This window comes from Neoarius graeffei, chromosome 19, assembly GCF_027579695.1.
Source record: "Neoarius graeffei isolate fNeoGra1 chromosome 19, fNeoGra1.pri, whole genome shotgun sequence".
NCBI lineage: Eukaryota > Metazoa > Chordata > Actinopteri > Siluriformes > Ariidae > Neoarius > Neoarius graeffei.
This window is the reverse complement of record NC_083587.1, coordinates 11,544,158-11,561,361: the sequence shown is the minus strand read 5'-3', so window position 1 is coordinate 11,561,361 and position 17,204 is coordinate 11,544,158. Positions and strand designations below refer to the sequence as shown.

At 40.8% G+C, this 17,204-nt stretch overlaps 2 protein-coding genes, 1 long non-coding RNA gene and 1 pseudogene across 3 annotated transcripts in view; 2 read left to right on the top strand and 2 right to left on the bottom strand.

Moving 5' to 3' along the window:
- LOC132867674 (zinc finger protein 585A-like) overlaps positions 1–17,204 on the bottom strand; it is a 1,308,017-nt gene that overhangs the window by 389,304 nt on the left and 901,509 nt on the right. The window lies entirely within an intron of this gene.
- Positions 1–17,204, top strand: part of LOC132868064 (zinc finger protein 850-like) — a 184,170-nt pseudogene that overhangs the window by 57,887 nt on the left and 109,079 nt on the right.
- Positions 1,073–3,512, bottom strand: LOC132867797 (uncharacterized). The gene is made up of 3 exons (XR_009650763.1): positions 3,463–3,512; positions 3,182–3,217; positions 1,073–1,207 (listed from the first exon to the last, which is right to left on the bottom strand). It is a non-coding gene; the product is annotated as an uncharacterized LOC132867797 (long non-coding RNA).
- The window catches only part of LOC132867718 (histone-lysine N-methyltransferase PRDM7-like), a 92,905-nt gene continuing 89,193 nt past the window's right edge, over positions 13,493–17,204 (top strand). The window contains exon 1 of the mRNA XM_060900726.1: positions 13,493–13,581. The gene's annotated coding sequence lies outside the window, so the exon portion shown is untranslated. The remainder of the gene's footprint in view (positions 13,582–17,204) is intronic.

Genomic DNA, 17,204 nt, shown 5'->3' with positions numbered 1-17,204 from the left:
CCATTAACCTCTCCTGCTCAACAACAGTTAAGTCCATTGAGGCCATGTGAGAGGTGTCAATGTTGAAAGGGTTTCTCATCCAGCTGCTAGCTTCATATTTAGGCATCACTGGGAAATAATTGCAGAACTGTTGTCTGAGTGATGTGAGGTGTGCAGCAATGTTCTCCCTGACGCCATCATCAAGCATCAGGTCATTGTCAGACAAAAAAAACTCTCCAAAGCAGGGAAAGCTGAAACATCACCTGTCTTGATTTTGATTTCAAATAACTCAAACTTTTTCAGCAGTGCATTGATTTTGTCCTGCACATCAAAAACATTGATGGAGAGTCCCTGTAGTCCCAAATTCAGGTCATTTAAATGTGAAAAAATGTCAGACAAGTATGCCAATTGACTGAGCCACACAGTATCCTCAAAAATGTCTGACGGGGGAAATTTGTGTCCTGCAAGAACATCTGGACCTCTCTGTGCAATTCGAAAAGCCTTGAGAGCACCTTTCCTCTTGAAAGCCACCTTACTTCAGTATGAAGCAAGAGTTGGACATGCTCACTGCCCATCTCCTCGCAGAGCACATGAAATAAGCGAGCATTCATCGGTCTGGCCTTGATGAAGTTCACAGTTTTTACAGCACAGTCCAGCACGGACTTCAGGTCTTCAGGCATCCTCTTCACTGCCAGTGCCTCACGATGGATGCTGCAGCAAGTCCAGTGCATCTCAGATGCCACCTCTCGGATGCGAGCTGCTACCCTGCTGTTGCGACCCGTCATGGCCCTCGCTCTGTCAGTACATACACCCACACACTTTTCCCAGTCCAAGCCATGGTCCTGGATGAACTTGTTCAGTCACAGGAATAACAGTGAAGAGAAATGATGTAGTTCTGATCTCCAGTGATTTACAGAACAAAGTCCTCCTGCGCCACACCGTCATATTCATATCTCACAAACCAATAAATTGGCCAAATCTGCAACATCTGTAGTCTCATCAAGCTGTACCCAGCAAGCAAGCCCGTGCAGGCCCCCTTTGCATTCAGCATTATTTTCAATTCTTGAAAAAAAGAAGTAAAGTCCTACCTGCAGTGCCCAAAATTACAATGGTGTGGGTGGTCCACGATGGTCCAAGGACTTCATGCATCAGTAATGCCATTTTGATTGGGATCTGCATAAGATGGCCAGAAGGCCATGGAATGGTCATCAGTAGTCCAGGCAACATTCTAAATGCAGAAGGATAAAATACATATTATATAAAATTAATTTTGTACTCCATGAACTTTAAAACTCAAGACAATTATTTAATTATTTAAATACATCTATGCAGCCTAACACACCCAGGACCCCCAGGGGTTGAGAGGAGAAGAGACCTTATGAACGTTGAATGCTTCCACATAATGTAACCATTCCATTCCATAAATTGATAACCTATTTATGGGTAATGACTGTTTACATTAACTGTGATTTTCACATCAAAATTTAGCAATAATTCTGCTTTGGGTGCCTTATAGATCTTTCCCATACATAACTGGAGCAACCGATGGAACATGTTCATGATAGAAAACAGACAACTAATTATAAGTGATATAAATTCACTGAATTGTAAATTTCTCTCTCCCTCACTCCCTCATCCCCCCCCTCTCTTTCTCTCCCTCCCTTCCCGTGGTTCGTTAAAATGCACTTGTAGATGAGCTCTGTATCCTTACTGCATTGTATGCCATTGCTTATGTCCTTGATTGTAAGTCGCTTTGGGTTTAAAAAGCATCTGCCAAATGCCATGTAATGTAATGTTAATGTAATGCTATGTACACATATTTTGCATCTCTGACTTTGATCTTAAACGCCAACATTAACATATAGAATGGACAACATGAATATAACCTAGATCATATGAATAGCTCTGTCAGGTAAGTAACATAAGGCCACATACACAGCACACCACATGTGTCTCTCTCTCCCCCTTGTTTGCTCCTCCTTTCTGCCCCTGTGCCTCCCATCTCTCCCCTCTCTTTCTCTCCCTCTCTTTCCGTGGTGCGTTTAAATGCACTTGTAGATCAACTATTTTCACATAATTTAATATACCATTGAATGCCCTATGTAAGCTCTACAATGGTACCAAACATACGTTGTACATGCTCTGTCCACCAGACATTTTAACACGGTAAAGGACGTCTGAAAGCACTTTCACTGCCCCGTCATGACGTAAAATAACAGAAAAAGGGCTCGTGCTCACCTGTACAGTTTAAGACTCGTAACCAGGTGATAGTTTAACTGTTGGGTATCCAGAGTCGAGACGGAGACGGTCGATTTGTTAGTGCGTTAGTTAGCGGTTTTGATACATTTCATAATTTCACTGTATATATTTAGAATTAGTTTTAATCACTAGTAATCATTTAGTTCTTAGATTTAGTAAATAGGTTAGTTTTTTTGTATTTCATAGTGTAGTTTTGTCACAGTGTTTAGTTTTAGATAGTTGTACAGTTGTAAATAATAGTAGTTCTAGTGATTCAGTTGTTGTAATAATAGTAGTAATCGTAGTTTTAGTGTAATATAAGGCGAATAGTTAGGTGTAGCTTTCCATCGATTCGTCTCTGAGGTGAGTAAAAAATTAAACTATTTTTTTATCTCATTATAAAGAATGAGTTGACGTTGTTGTCAAAGTGAAGGTTTTGAAAACCTACGTTTAGACGGAGGATAAAACTATTGTGTTCAGCTTGGATTTCAATAATTGCCAACTATATTTATTCACAGCGATCCGATATTGTCTCTATAAACATTTAAGATGTCCACAGCGATAGCCACCATTGTATCAACGCATTCGTTGGCGGTTAGCCAACTCTGTTACTGTATGCTAGCCTGACTAGCTAATGTCCAGCAAAGAGGGCACGCGCGCACCCCACCTTTCACCCGTAGTTACATTCGATCCAAGCCGTAGTAACCTACTGAGAATATTGACGGCTGTGAGTTCAACAAATCTGCTTGTTAAGTAGTCACCCTGCCTGGCTCCCTTAAAATGAAAAACCATTTGAATTTAAAACCCTAAATAAGTGGTAGCCCTACACAACAGAACACAGATGAAGCCAACGGTTATCAAAGGGGTAAATGGCTATCGGAGCCACCCCGGGGACATGTCGGTCCATGCTACGTTGTTATCGACGTCTTAAATATTCTACTTAAGCTTAAGAAAATGAACTTACCGATCTGAAACCTGTCATTGTCCATCATCCATCAACCTGTATAACACATTACAATTGATAAGGCATTAGCGACAGCCCGAGGCTAGGCCTGTAGCTGGCTACTGGCTTGTTGCCATGTGATAACTCTGCTGGCTAGTTACTCAGCCACGTGGTGTTGATTCGACATTAAACCACCGACCATCGTAGAAATTACACAATACAACAATATTACATTAGTGGATTGTTTCCAAATTCCGTCTACGTGTTATTGCTTACACAACTAAATAATAAGCATACTTTACCGTTTGGCTGAATAGGATGCCGTTATGCTTAGTTCGCCTCTGGTTGATGGTCCACCTGAATTTTGACGAAAAATCCCCAATTAAAATTTACCACAGTAATATATTAACAGTGCTGAGGTTACATGTAGGCTAATTGAAGGATAATCAACAGAACTTACCGTTTCAATGGTTCAGAAGCTGCTTTGTGCGCTGCCTGAGCATAGGCTCGTGTCTGACTGTCGCCAACATAATCCTGCCCAAGAATGAGATGCACGACGCACTAAGCACTGACTGTACACTTCAACCTCGCGCCAGATGATGATGCGTCATACCTGATCTAACCAATCACACATTTCCCTGATCCCCAGTAGCAAGAAGTGGAACTTGCGCACTCAAGCAAGCAGTGCAAAAAGTGCCACCAACAGTGAAAAAACATTTTCGGTCACCAGCATTCTCCATACAAAACAGATATGCATGTTGACCGAATATTTAACCCCTTACATTCCAGGGATTATTCAACAATGGTTTTAAATTGCTAAGGCCGAACCACAAAGGAGATATTCATGAAAAAACCTCAGCTCTCCCACTTTACCAGTGGTCCCACTTTACCAATGTTCACCCCAGTGTATAACCTATATATAAGTATATTGTATACTAGTAGGCCAAGCTAGCACACAGACAGAAATAGGCTGTTTTAAACACGATGTGAATCTCAATTGAAATTATGAAAAGTGCATTAAACATAAATGTTGTCATATTACAGTGTATGTCTGAAGGAATGGGATTGGAATGGTGCTGCCTATGATGATAGTCCTATAGCCCAAATTTGATCTGCTTACAGGAACATGGCATCCAGGAGTTATTGGACTAAACGCAGACGCACATTAAGAATCCTTCAGTCTTTTGAGTCACATTCTGACAATGGAGGAGATATTTTGGATGCTGTTGACCGTGACATCAGTCAGGCCCCGAATGACAGTGCTGAGGAGGAAGACGATGTTTTCATGGACTGCACAAGTTCATTTGATGACTGTAACGATAAGAGAGTTGATGGCATGACCTCAGATGGTGACTATGAAGACAGTGACTCAGAGGATGTTTGTGAAACTGATGAAGATAGTGAAGATGAATGTTCAAAATTGACAAATGTTCTTTGTGACTGGGCTCTGAGGAACAATGTGCCACAGAACACCTTTTCTGATCTTCTTAGTGTGCTACAGGAGTTCCATCCAAGCCTGCCAAAGCAAGCTCGAACCCTGCTAAAAACAGCTAAAATAGCAGCCAATGTAAAGAACATAAAAGGAGGGGAGTATTTACACATTGGCATTCTCAAATACCTCCAGACAATCGCAACAGATGCTCTCCACAATGTTAGTGAGATGATTAATTTACAAGTTAATGTGGATGGTTTGCCATTATATAAGAGCTCAGCTTTGCAGTTGTGGCCAATCTTGGGCAAAGTGCCATTTGATAAGGATCCCTTTGTCATTGGAATGTTTTGTGGCAAGACAAAGCCTCTAGATTTAGAGGAATATTTGCATGATTTTGTGGAGGAGGTAGCACAGCTTGAGAAGGGGTTTCACATGGCTGGAAAGACCTTCTTTTTAAGAATTGACTGTTTCGTCTGTGACGCTCCCGCGAGGTCATTTCTAAAAAACATCAAAGGGCACAATGGGTATTTTGGATGTGATCGTTGCACTCAAGAGGGAGTCTATGTCCACAACCATATGACTTTCCCTGAGAAGACAGCTGTGCCTCGCACAGATGACCAGTTTTTGAGAAAAGTGGATGAGGACCACCACAAGGGCGACTCCCCCCTTACTCGAATTAATCTAGGCATGATAACAATGTTCATCCTGGATTACATGCATCTTGTTTGTCTAGGCGTCACTCGAAAACTGATGCGTTTTTGGATGAAAGGAGATTTGTCGTGTAGGCTGGGTTCTCAGGCAGTGATGGCGATCTCTGCAAGACTGGTACAGCTAAGACAACACATCCCAATTGAATTTCAAAGAAAGCCAAGAAGTTTGTCAGAAATTGACAGATGGAAAGCAACTGAATACCGCCAGTTCCTTCTTTATACAGGCCCAATTGTTTTGCAAGGCATCCTTCCATCTTCCCAATACACCAATTTCCTAAATCTCTCCATTGCCATGTACCTCATGCTCTCCCCTGCTCTCTGCAAATACTATTGTGACTTTGCTGACGCTCTAATGTCTCATTTTTTGAATGAATTTGAACAATTATACGGAGCAAATGAATTGGTGTACAATGTGCATAATTTATGCCATCTAGCTGATGATGTGAGGAGATATGGAGCATTGGATGGAGTATCAGCCTTTCCATTTGAAAACTACATGAGGAAATTAAAAAAAGTTTGCAGGAAACCCCAATTTGTCTTACAACAACTACACCGGCACATCACATTGGAAAGAGCCTTTATGAAACCCAGAAAACTCAAAAACTCAAAGACAATACTGAAAATCAAACATACATGTGGACCAACAATTGCCACCTTGCCTCACTGCACCCAATACAGAAAGGCGGTTTTTGAACTTTTCAGTGTTGCCACAACTGTTGGTGACAACTGTGTCATGGCTCAAGGCAATCTGGGACTTGTACAGAACATACTCTGCGATGAGAGAACACAAAAAACGTACATCATTTTTAGGAGGTTTTTGAAACTAGAGTCACTGTTCTTCAGCCCCATGGACTCAAAGGACATTGGCTTTTATAAAGCCAGTAATCTAGAAAATACAGATCAAATGTATCGCTTGTCAGATGTCACCCAAAAGTATGTTTTGATACCAATGACATCAGAGTGGGCAGCCATTCCTCTCCTCCACAGTAATTAGCCACCCCCCCACCCCCACCTGACAATTTTTTTAAATCTTTTTTTTATTATTATTTTTTTTTTACTTTCAGGCCAATCATGTATTTTGTTGTGGAGTTCCTTGACAACTCTGTTGGGATTGTAAGCAACAGCTGGACTAATGGTGACAATTCGATGACCTTCTGGCCACCTTATGCAGATCCAAATACATTTAAAATGGCTCTATTAACACATGCAGTCCCTGGACCAGCGTGGACCACCCACACCATCACAGTTTTGGGCACTGCAGGTAGGACTCTCCTTTTTTCAAGAATTGAAAATAATGCTGAATGCAAACATTAATCTGAACAGTTTGTAATTTCTTTTTCCCCTTAATGGTTGGTGAAAAGTTTATTCTCACTTAAAAAACAGTTTATCCATTTTTCCACAGGGTTACAACAGGAATGTCAGAAGCAGTGATGCCTGATGAATTGATATGGTATATAAATTTGGGTCTGACAAACTTTTGCCTTTACAGATGACTATGAAAAGGCAAGAAAAAAGGCCAAAATGGCAGAAACACATTTAGCTGTCGCCAGTGAGCCTGAGGAGTTGGAGAGATGCCAGCGTTCAAGACAGTAAGTTTGAGTTGTGCCACTGTAGAAGACATTGGGTTAAATTGTGCCAATTATTGAAGTAGATGATAATAATTCTGTCAGGACCATTAAAGTCTGAACACACTTTCTTTATTGAAAAGTTATGAATTAGATTTGGTTAGGCTTTGTTCAGAGGAGCACCGTGAAAAAGCAACCAACCAATTTAAGATTTGGAGAGCAAACATTCCCCTCATTAATTTAAGCAATAAGCCACGAGAGGCCGTGGGTTTACGCTTGATTTACAACGGCTGGGGAGTTGGAGCACGACGCCTATGCCATGTTATTCACAACAAGGAGCTGGGTAGGTAAATTATGAATGAGAAAACAAACAACTAAAGTTATCCTGTTTCTTTGTGCAGACCAACGAAACGTTACATCACCCTGCCTGAGCCTGGACCAAGTAGACCATTGCCACCAGTTCCACCAGCAGCGATGAACCTGACTCTTATGAGCCCACCCCCACCACCTTCACCAGTGAGGCAGCCATCATTGTCCTCATGTAGGTTATGCACATTTACACATTTTCCCCATAAACTCTAGGCCTATAAATCTCCCTCATGCACACACAAAGAAATGTCTTCTTTAATATCTGTGTGAATGACTGTAGTCGCATCAAAAGACAATTCTCTGAGGCACAGTGTAACAGAAACTTTTTTTTCTCATCTTTGCAGCAAGTTCACACTCAGGCCAAGCCCATCACATGGACACCCAGCTGTTGAGCCCACCTCAACCCCTCCCAATTCACCCCCCTTTGAGGCAGCCATCATCATCCTCAAGTAGGCATTATTTACAACTTTTTCCCATACCCCACGCCCCAATACACACACACACACACACACACACACACAAAAGATATGTATCATCTTGTTTAGTGTGACTGACTGCAACCACGTCAAAAACAATTTTGTTTGACACACATGTGTAACAGTTTTTTTCTCATCTTTGCAGGAAATCCATCTGAACAAGTGGACGACCAACTTAGTCCACCCCTCCCTATTTACCCACCTGCAAGGCAGCCATCATTATCCTCAGGTAGGTTATGCAGATATACCTTAAGTGTTCAACTGGTATTGAGTCCAAAACTTTTACTGCTATTGCATCCATCAAGCCACTTAAATGTCCCTATAGCTGTCTATATCAGACTTAACTTGGATTGAGAATTGAGCTCTGATGGACAGTGAAGCAGTGACTGAAGTTATTTTGGATGTAGACAGTTCTAAAAATAGAAATGGTTTGATGGATTCAAGATCAGTTAGGAGTTTGGAGAAAACTGGAGGGTCTTTTTTATTGCATATTCATCCGTTTGTACACATTTTATATTTTTCCCCTTACATTCTGTATTATTTATCATAGCTCATTGAAAATTGGTGTTCATTCGTCTATTCGCATTTGGATACAAAGCAAAAGACATAAATCATGATACCTTTTGAAAAATCTTTAGAAAACATGTTAGCATGATAGCACTATCCTGACTGTAAGCTTCTCTCAAGCACAAAAGCCACTCAGTTCAGTGTCTTTTTCCTTTCAGGCCTTGAGAGATATTTGGTCTCTACGCTGGAGGAGATTAAGGATAGGCTGTCTGCATTGGAGCGGACGGTGACAATGTTGGCCAGATCAGGCAGCAACAAACACGCAAAGCTGCCAGACAACTTGGAGCTACCTCTCCAGAACTTCCAGGACCTCAATCTCATCTCATCTCATTATCTCTAGCCGCTTTATCCTTCTACAGGGTCGCAGGCAAGCTGGAGCCTATCCCAGCTGACTACGGGCGAAAGGCGGGGTACACCCTGGACAAGTCGCCAGGTGGACCTCAATGGACTGGAGGAAAAACTGGAGGACAGCCCCTACCAAAAAGAATTGGTATGTATATTGGTTTCTAAGTTGCAGCCCCTTTAAGTTCTTTGAAAAGGTATTATAGTAAAGGTCTGAGGCGAATTCCTCTCTATGATCAAGAAGTTATAAGTGATGATATATGGAGTTACCTTAACTGATGGCATGTGTTATGATGCTTTTGAAAAATGTGCACAAGTGGGACTTTTGATTCAGTAGTTTGTGTTGTATCAGCTTGTTTTTTTATGTCCACATTAAATCTATGAAAATGGCTTATAATGTCCATTATTGTGGGAGCAGATGAGCTAATCTTTACTTTTCTTTCCTTTAGACTGCTTATCTGGGGACAATTGGTGGTGCCACTGTCCAGGCAGGCCACAACCAGGAGGGTCCTGGCCACCGTTTTCGGCCATTCATTGGCCATGACCATCAATTGGAATGGGTGCAATGACAAAAGGGCATTCCGGGACCTAAAATTAAAGAGGGTAGTTGTAGGTAAGTTTTTTTTAATCTCCTACGATAAAATTGGCTGATCATCACTCTTTGACTGGCACTTAAGACACTGGATTCTCTTCATCTACAAATTGGATTCCAAAGTGAAATTTTATTTTGTGAATAACAACAAAATAATTTGCCGTCACATTTTTAAAAATCTGTTGCATGTATCAAATAAATGAATACATATTTCCCACGAAACAATATTTTTTCCTCCATCTTATGTGTAGATTGAATGTTTAAAAAGTGTTTTGTTTTATTCACAAAAATTCCAATTGTCCCAACTTTTTAGAATCTGTCCTGTACAATGTGCATTTTAAGTAATTCCTACTGTGCTTGTTCTCTGTTTATCTAGCACCCTGGTCCATATTGCACTCACTCTTCCAGTTTTAAACTAAACAAACTGCTAAAATTACACGCTGGACCTTTGAAATGAACTTCAAATCAAATATATCAAAAGTGCTGATTTTGCAAATAACCAAACATTCCTCTTATCTTGAAAACATTTTGCCCATCTATACAGATGCTGTTAGGAGAGGCTCAATGGACTCCCCACCAGCAGCACAGATTGAGGACGAGGTGAAGGTGTGGTTCCGGAATGCCCGAGATAGGGCGGGTGGCCGTAGGCAGCGGTACATTCGAGTTGCAGCACAGGACGTTTAATGTGTGTGTGTGTGTGTGTGTGCGCGCGCGCGCGCGCGTGTGTGTGTGTTGTTAGTGGTGGAAGATATTCTTTACTTTTGAATGACAACCTCACTGGGATGTTAACCTATATACGCACCTGTCAATTTACAGAGGTGTGCAAAAGCGTTTGATGAACTGTATGTATTTGTTCAAATTTATTTATTTATTTATTCATTTATTTATTTATGTGAAATTATTTATTAAAACTTGGACTCTGAAATTTTGACTATTTCACATTTTTTAAACATTATTATGTATTGTCAGAAACACAATAAATAATAAACACTATAGAAATTACTATTCAAACACACACACATTTTGATATTGATATTGTATGGGTCTAGGAAGGACAAAGTATTTATCAAGTCAATTATAGAATTCTTTAAATAATCTATACATTTTTTAAGTTTTTGTGTGCACACATTGTAGAATGAAATATCATAAATATTAATATATATAAAAATATCAATGTGTGTTTTCTGCGGGCCAGGAGAGGGCTATGCTTAGGGCAGAGTGAGGGCAGCCCATTCAGGACCTGTGTGGGCTTATTTAGGGCTAGGTGTGGGCTGCCCGTATGGGGCCCATACTGAGGGGCCAGTACTTTGCCAATGAGCAAAGCCTCACGGGCCCTGTGCGGGCAGCCCGCAGGGGGCCCCTAATATGGCCCATGGTGGGCCTCTTCATATCAGAAGGGATCAGCTAACCCTGGTTTATTGGGCTAACCTTAGAGGGCAAAAGGAAGATCATATAAAAGTTAATCTTCTTTAATTCACTACCAAGAGAGAGATAAGTCTCAAGTTAGAAGCTTTGGGTGAATTATATCTCAGAAAGCAAGTGAAATGGGCCTCCAGTTGCTTAATATGTGTCCATCAGTGTCTTATCCAGCTGTTCCATTGTGGCTATTGAGAGAGCCTCTAGTTGACCTAGACCTGTTAGAATTGAAAATGAATGAGGAAATCAACAGAGATATAGTTGAGTATCATATTAGAGATGTGTATGAAGATAAACATGTGGTATTTACAGGTGCATCAAAGTCAATAGAAGGTAAAGTTGGTGTTGCATTTGTAATACCTAGCCTCAAGATCTGTAAAAAAGATTGAGTAATGATCTTGCAGTTTTGTTACCTATATTTTATTATAAACAGACAATTTCATATTATCAGTTTACACAGCTGAGCTAGTAGCTATTCTTATTGCCCTGTCCTGGGTTGAGAGCTACAGGCCAAGGAATGAGGTGCTAATTGCGTCAGACTCTGCATCTGCATTGATGAGCATCCAGAGTGCTATGTCTCAGTCCAGACAGGACATTGTTTTAGAAATTGTGCAGACGATAACTTTGATACAAATGTCAGTTTTTTATGGGTCCCAGCTCATTTAGGAGTACGAGGCAATGAACTAGCTGATAAGAATGCTAAGAAGGCATGTGAATCTCCTGAGATCACTATGGATATTCATTATAGTAAATCTGAAATTAAAACGATAGTCAAGTCAAAGTCCAAGGAAAAATGGCAAAGTGACTGGAATAATGCTAACACTGGTAGGAAATATTATACTAGTATTCAAAGGTTTGCGGGTGATGCAAGACCAACTGCTAGATCCACTCACGAGGAAGATATTATCTCGAGGATGAGGTTTGGGCACACTGGTCATACATGTCAACCTATACGGAATGTCCGTATTTTATACGGATTTGATTCAATAAACGTAGTATACGGGCATACAAATAAAGTTATATGGATTCTTTAAAAAAACTTCAATATTTATTTAGAGCTATAATCAATTTCCACGATGATAAAAGAGCGCATAACATTTACAAACGTACTGTACACCACAGAAAGCACAGACAGCCAGTAAAGAGTCTTATGAAATCGCGCATTATCTTGTGGTAGCGAGACTTCATTCCACTTTTGATCATGCGCACACCGAGAATCCCGCCAACCGTGAAGTAACATTTTGTTTGAAAAGCATATTTCCACCTGAGCGACTTTCAATAGCGACTGAAAAGATTCTGAATGGGCACTCCGGCAAAGAAATTCAAAACACAATACAGCGGTAGGTTTCTCCCTGAATGGAAGGACCTTTTAATGGCATAATCCAACCGGCAGCCTCCAAAAACGAAGAATACGCACACTGCACACTGTGTGTGCGTGACATCAAAGTTGCAGCATCGGGAGTGTATGATGTGAAAGAACATTTCAAATCGAAACTACATCAGTGGAATGCAAGCCAAAGGCTAGCCACTGATGACAGTATTTGCGCGCTCAAAAACTGATATGCCAACAACTGTTGTGAAGGCCGAAGTCATGTTGTGTAACTTCATAGCACAACACAGTTTGCCCATGGCTGATCATCTGACAGAGCTTCTGCCTGACATTTGTACGGACAGTACAATCGCAAAAAGCAAACGTACAAAGACCACACAAATCATCAAGAAGAGCCTGGCTACTGAAGCAACACAGCCTGTCATTGACCACTGTGGGACATCACCATTCTCTATCATGATTGACGAATCGAATGATAAGAAAATAGATAAGAGACTAGCGATCTTGGTGAAGATTTTCACAGACACTGGAGCGAAATCTAGGATCCTGGACATGCCAGTGTGTAACATTGGCACCAGCGAGGCGATCTTCACTGTCCTGGATGAGGTTTTGAGGTATTTTATATTTTCACACTTGAAATAAGCATTTTTTCAGGTTTAATGAAAGTATGAAATTATTTTAGTTGTCACTTCATTAATTATACCAGCTTATTAATATTTATGCTATAAAAGAACATGTCTGTTGCAATATTAAACCTCTACAATCTCGTTTATTATTATCATTATATTATTAAAATTATTGGAAAAAAAATAAAAATCATGTGATCTGTTACACACATTTACAATGTCACATTGTACATATTGTAGGAAACTTGATATTCCGTGGGACAACTGTGTTGGGTTTGCCTCTGACAACTGTAAAGTTATGATTGGGAAAAGAAATTCGGTGCTGACCAGGATTAGAGCAAAGCAGCTGTGCTACTCACTAGTTTGTATGAGCATGTCTTTTATTTCATTGAATTATTAAAATGTCACGTTGCAATCCAGTTTAGAGATCTTATGGATTTTTTTCTTTAAATGTGGATGTTTACAGAAGATGATACAGGTGGGGACCTGAGGGGGTTGACATGTATGACTGGTTTGGACAGTACTTTATTTCTTTTAAAAAAGCATGCTGATGGAAAGTGTAGTGTATGTGATGCTGCTGAGACCATGAGCATGTTCTAGAATACTGTAGGGAGTTTGACCAGGAGAGGCAGCAACTTATCCAAGAGCTAGAGGCAGAAAGTGTGCCTTTAAGAATAAATACAATTCTTCAGAAAAATTCAGGCGAAGTTTGCTTTAGGTTTTTGTTTCACTTCTTGGATGTATCTGGTCTGATTAGAAGAATTTAGGTTTTTTTTTTTTAAAAAGTATTATTTAGATATCCAGACTCACACTCCATTTCGGTAGGTGGCGGTAATGCTTCCAAAAGTTGTTTGCCAACCGCCAGTCCAGTAGTTGCTTCTCCAATCGCCAGAAAACACTGGAGAAGAAAAAACCGCTGCTCGTCTGAATCGCTTTAGCCCGTCGAGTTATGAAAATACGTTATTGTGTCTGGCTCTGAGGATTTAAAACCCTGAGGTAAGTTAAACTGAAGGTGTGTGGTCAGATCCCAAATATATCTCCACTTTACTGTTTTAGGAACTACGTTCAGTATGAAATAATGCCGTGTGCACCCTAGATAGTGCACCTTTTATCCAAGGAGAGAGTTGTAGTTTGGCTAGCCTGTTTAGTTGTATATTGAAAGTATTTAAATCTTCACTTCAAGTTTATTTCCATCACGGGTTGTTTTTTTCCCCCCTCTTTCTCTAAATTGCGACTTCCTCGCAATTCCAACTTTTTATTTCTCCGAGTTCCAACTTATTTCTCAAAATTCTGACTTGATTTCTCACACTTTTTTTTCTCTGGGTTTTTATTTATTTTTTAAAATTATTATTATTAAGCTAATCAGGCAGAATCACCCCCTCTGCAGTGTGTTAAGCAGAAAGCTTTACACACTGAAAATGAAAATGGATGAAATCATAGGGGACTGTTTTAGGCATGGTTTCCCGAACCGGGAGGTCTTGTTGTTGGAAGAATCGTATGGTGTTGAGCTCGAAGCCTCTGATCCCTGGAGAGAGAGAACTGTGTCTAACAATTAGCTCTGGCAGCAATGAAACCTCTTACTTTAACTCAGGGCTAAAAGCCCAACTCGCACAGCTCTGCATCCTGTTTTTGCTCTGGTTTTATATGCAGAGCCTTTATTTTAAATACATTTCTGAGAGGATAGCGTCTCCATCCTTGACTCTTGTATGCTGCATAAATGGGCATTTAAAAAAAAAAATTGAGTTAAAATTGACTGCAAAGTTGACATTCGAGCTGAGCGAGCCAGCCCTGAGTGCGTGACGTCACAGCAGTAGCCATTTTTAAAGTGCACATCTTGGGTAAATTCAGGAGCAAGATCAATGTAATTCTATTTTATATTAATCTTTTGTCAAATATCTGTCACATTTTGCATTTTGTGCAATTTTCTTTTACCTTGCACAATACAAAAAAAAAATTCAGTTGAAATCAAGCCATTTGAGGCGAATTGGTCCGCCTCTGAAAAAACTTGCCATTTGGATTTCCCGGCAAACATTGATTTTCATGACGTCGCGTGCAGAACGCCTCCCTCTGAATCCTACGTCAGCGCTGGTTTGTTTATGAGAAAACGACCTGGTGGTTTTCTGCAAATTTCTTCAACGTTATCGCGTAATTATTGAAATGGTTAACAGATGTATTGTAGGAGGGTGTAGCAACACCAATCATGATGGGATTAGTACTCGTTGTTTTCCAAAAGACCAGACAATGAGAGAGAAATGGGAACGCTTTGTGCAAGGCACCCGGAAAAAGCCGAGGACCAAAGCAGAGCCAAGAAAAAGACCAAGAAAATCGGCAATTCACAAGTTGACTGTTGCCAGGGTAAGAAATAAGAGACTATACTCTAAATTAGGTGTTCCTGTGTTTGTGTGGTACATGGATAATGTTATTTATTGACGCACACGAAAGTGCTGGGGGATAATACACTTACTTAGATTTGATAGAACTTTATTGATCCCTTTGTGAGGGTTCCCTCAGGGAAATTAAAGATACAGTCCACAGCCTGGTAAAAAGAAGCCAAAGTAGAGTCCAAAATAGCATGGTTAAAGTCCCCAGAAATGATGATAAATGCCTCAGGGTGCTGTGTCTGCAGCCTTGCTGTGACAGAGTGAATCCCCTCACATGCTGCGTCTGCCCTCGGAGGGATGTAAACACAGATGGTGATGCTAGCAGCTCCAAGTCCGGGCAACATAAGACTGTCTTTACGGAGAAATGTCCCGGGTTACACCAGCGGTTGTTCACGTAAATGATGAGTCCCCCACCTTTGCCTTTCCTGCATGCTTTAATGTGTCTGTCGACTCTCACAGCAGTGAATCCCTGCAGGTCCATGTTAGCGTCCAGTACAAGGTGTGTTAGCCATGTCTCGGTTAAAATAAATAAGCTGCTCTCCCGGTAAATCTGCTGCTTGTTCAGTGCGGATAGCTCGTCGACCTTATTCGGCAGCGAGTTCACATTCCCTATGATAATGGAGGGAATGGATGGTTTGTAGCGTCACCGGTTGTCCGCTAGCCTTTAGCTTGGCCCCAGCTTTGCAGCCCCTGGGTTTCTTCCTCAGCTCTGCCAGGAGGGGATGTCGTATCTCAGCTTGTCCCATTGTTTTCAGGGCCAGCAGCTCCTCTATCGAATAAGTGAGAAAACTGGCTCCTGGTTGCGTGTTAAAGTTAAAAATATCCATGGGATATGAAGAAAAACACACTGTCTTCGTAAGAAGAGCAGAAAAGTAAAAATGTGGAAAAAAAGGGGTTTAAAGAGCTTAAAAACTACAGAGCTACTGGAGAGGCAGCTGTCTCACACAGCACCCAAGGTCACATTTTCTTTACATTTTACTTCACATGTATCAAGGGATATACGGCGTGTCAGGGCTTGAGATCTTGGGACCTGTTAAACACATTAAATGTACAGTGGTGCTTGAAAGCTTTAGAATTTTCTATATTTCTGCATAAATATGACCTAAAACATCATCAGATTTTCACACAAGTCCTAAAAGTAGATAAAGAGAACCCAGTTAAACAAATGAGACAAAAATATTATACTTGGTCATTTATTTATTGAGGGAAATGATCCAATATTACATATCTGTGAGTGGCAAAAGTATGTGAACCTTTGCTTTCAGTATCTGGTGTGACCCCCTTGTGCAGCAATAACTGCAACTAAACATTTCCGGTAACTGTTGATCAGTCCTGCACACCGGCTTGGAGGAATTTTAGCCCATCCCTCTGTATAGAACAGCTTCAACTCTGAGATGTTGGTGGGTTTCCTCACATGAACTGCTCGCTTCAGGTCCTTCCACAACATTTCAATTGGATTAAGGTCAGGACTTTGACTTGGCCATTCTAAAACATTAACTTTATTCTTCTTTAACCATTCTTTGGTAGAATGACTTGTGTGCTTAGGGTCGTTGTCTTGCTGCATGACCCACCTTCTCTTGAGATTCAGTTCATGGACAGATGTCCTGACCTTTTCCTTTAGAATTCACTGGTATAATTCAGAATTCATTGTTCCATCAATGATGTTAAGCTGTCCTGGCCCAGATGCAGCAAAACAGGCCCAAACCATGATACTACCACCACCATGTTTCACAGATGGGATAAGGTTCTTATGCTGGAATGCAGTGTTTTCCTTTCTCCAAACATAACGCTTCTCATTTAAACCCAAAAGTTCTATTTTGGTCTCATTCATCCACAAAACATTTTTCCATTAGCCTTCTGGCTTGTCCTCATGATCTTTTAGCAAACTGCAGACGAGCAGCAATGTTCTTTTTGGAGAGCAGTGGCTTTCTCCTTGCAACCCTGCCATGCACACCATTGTTGTTCAGTGTTCTCCTGATGGTGGACTCATGAACATTAACATTAGCCAATGTGAGAGAGGCCTTCAGTTGCTTAGAAGTTACTCTGGGGTCCTTTGTGACCTTGCCGACTATTACACGCCTTGCTCTTGGAGTGATCTTTGTTGGTCGACCACTCCTGGGGAGGGTAACAATGGTCTTGAATTTCCTCCATTTGTACACAATCTGTCTGACTGTGGATTGGTGGAGTCCAAATTCTTTAGAGATGGTTTTGTAACCTTTTCCAGCCTGATGAGCATCA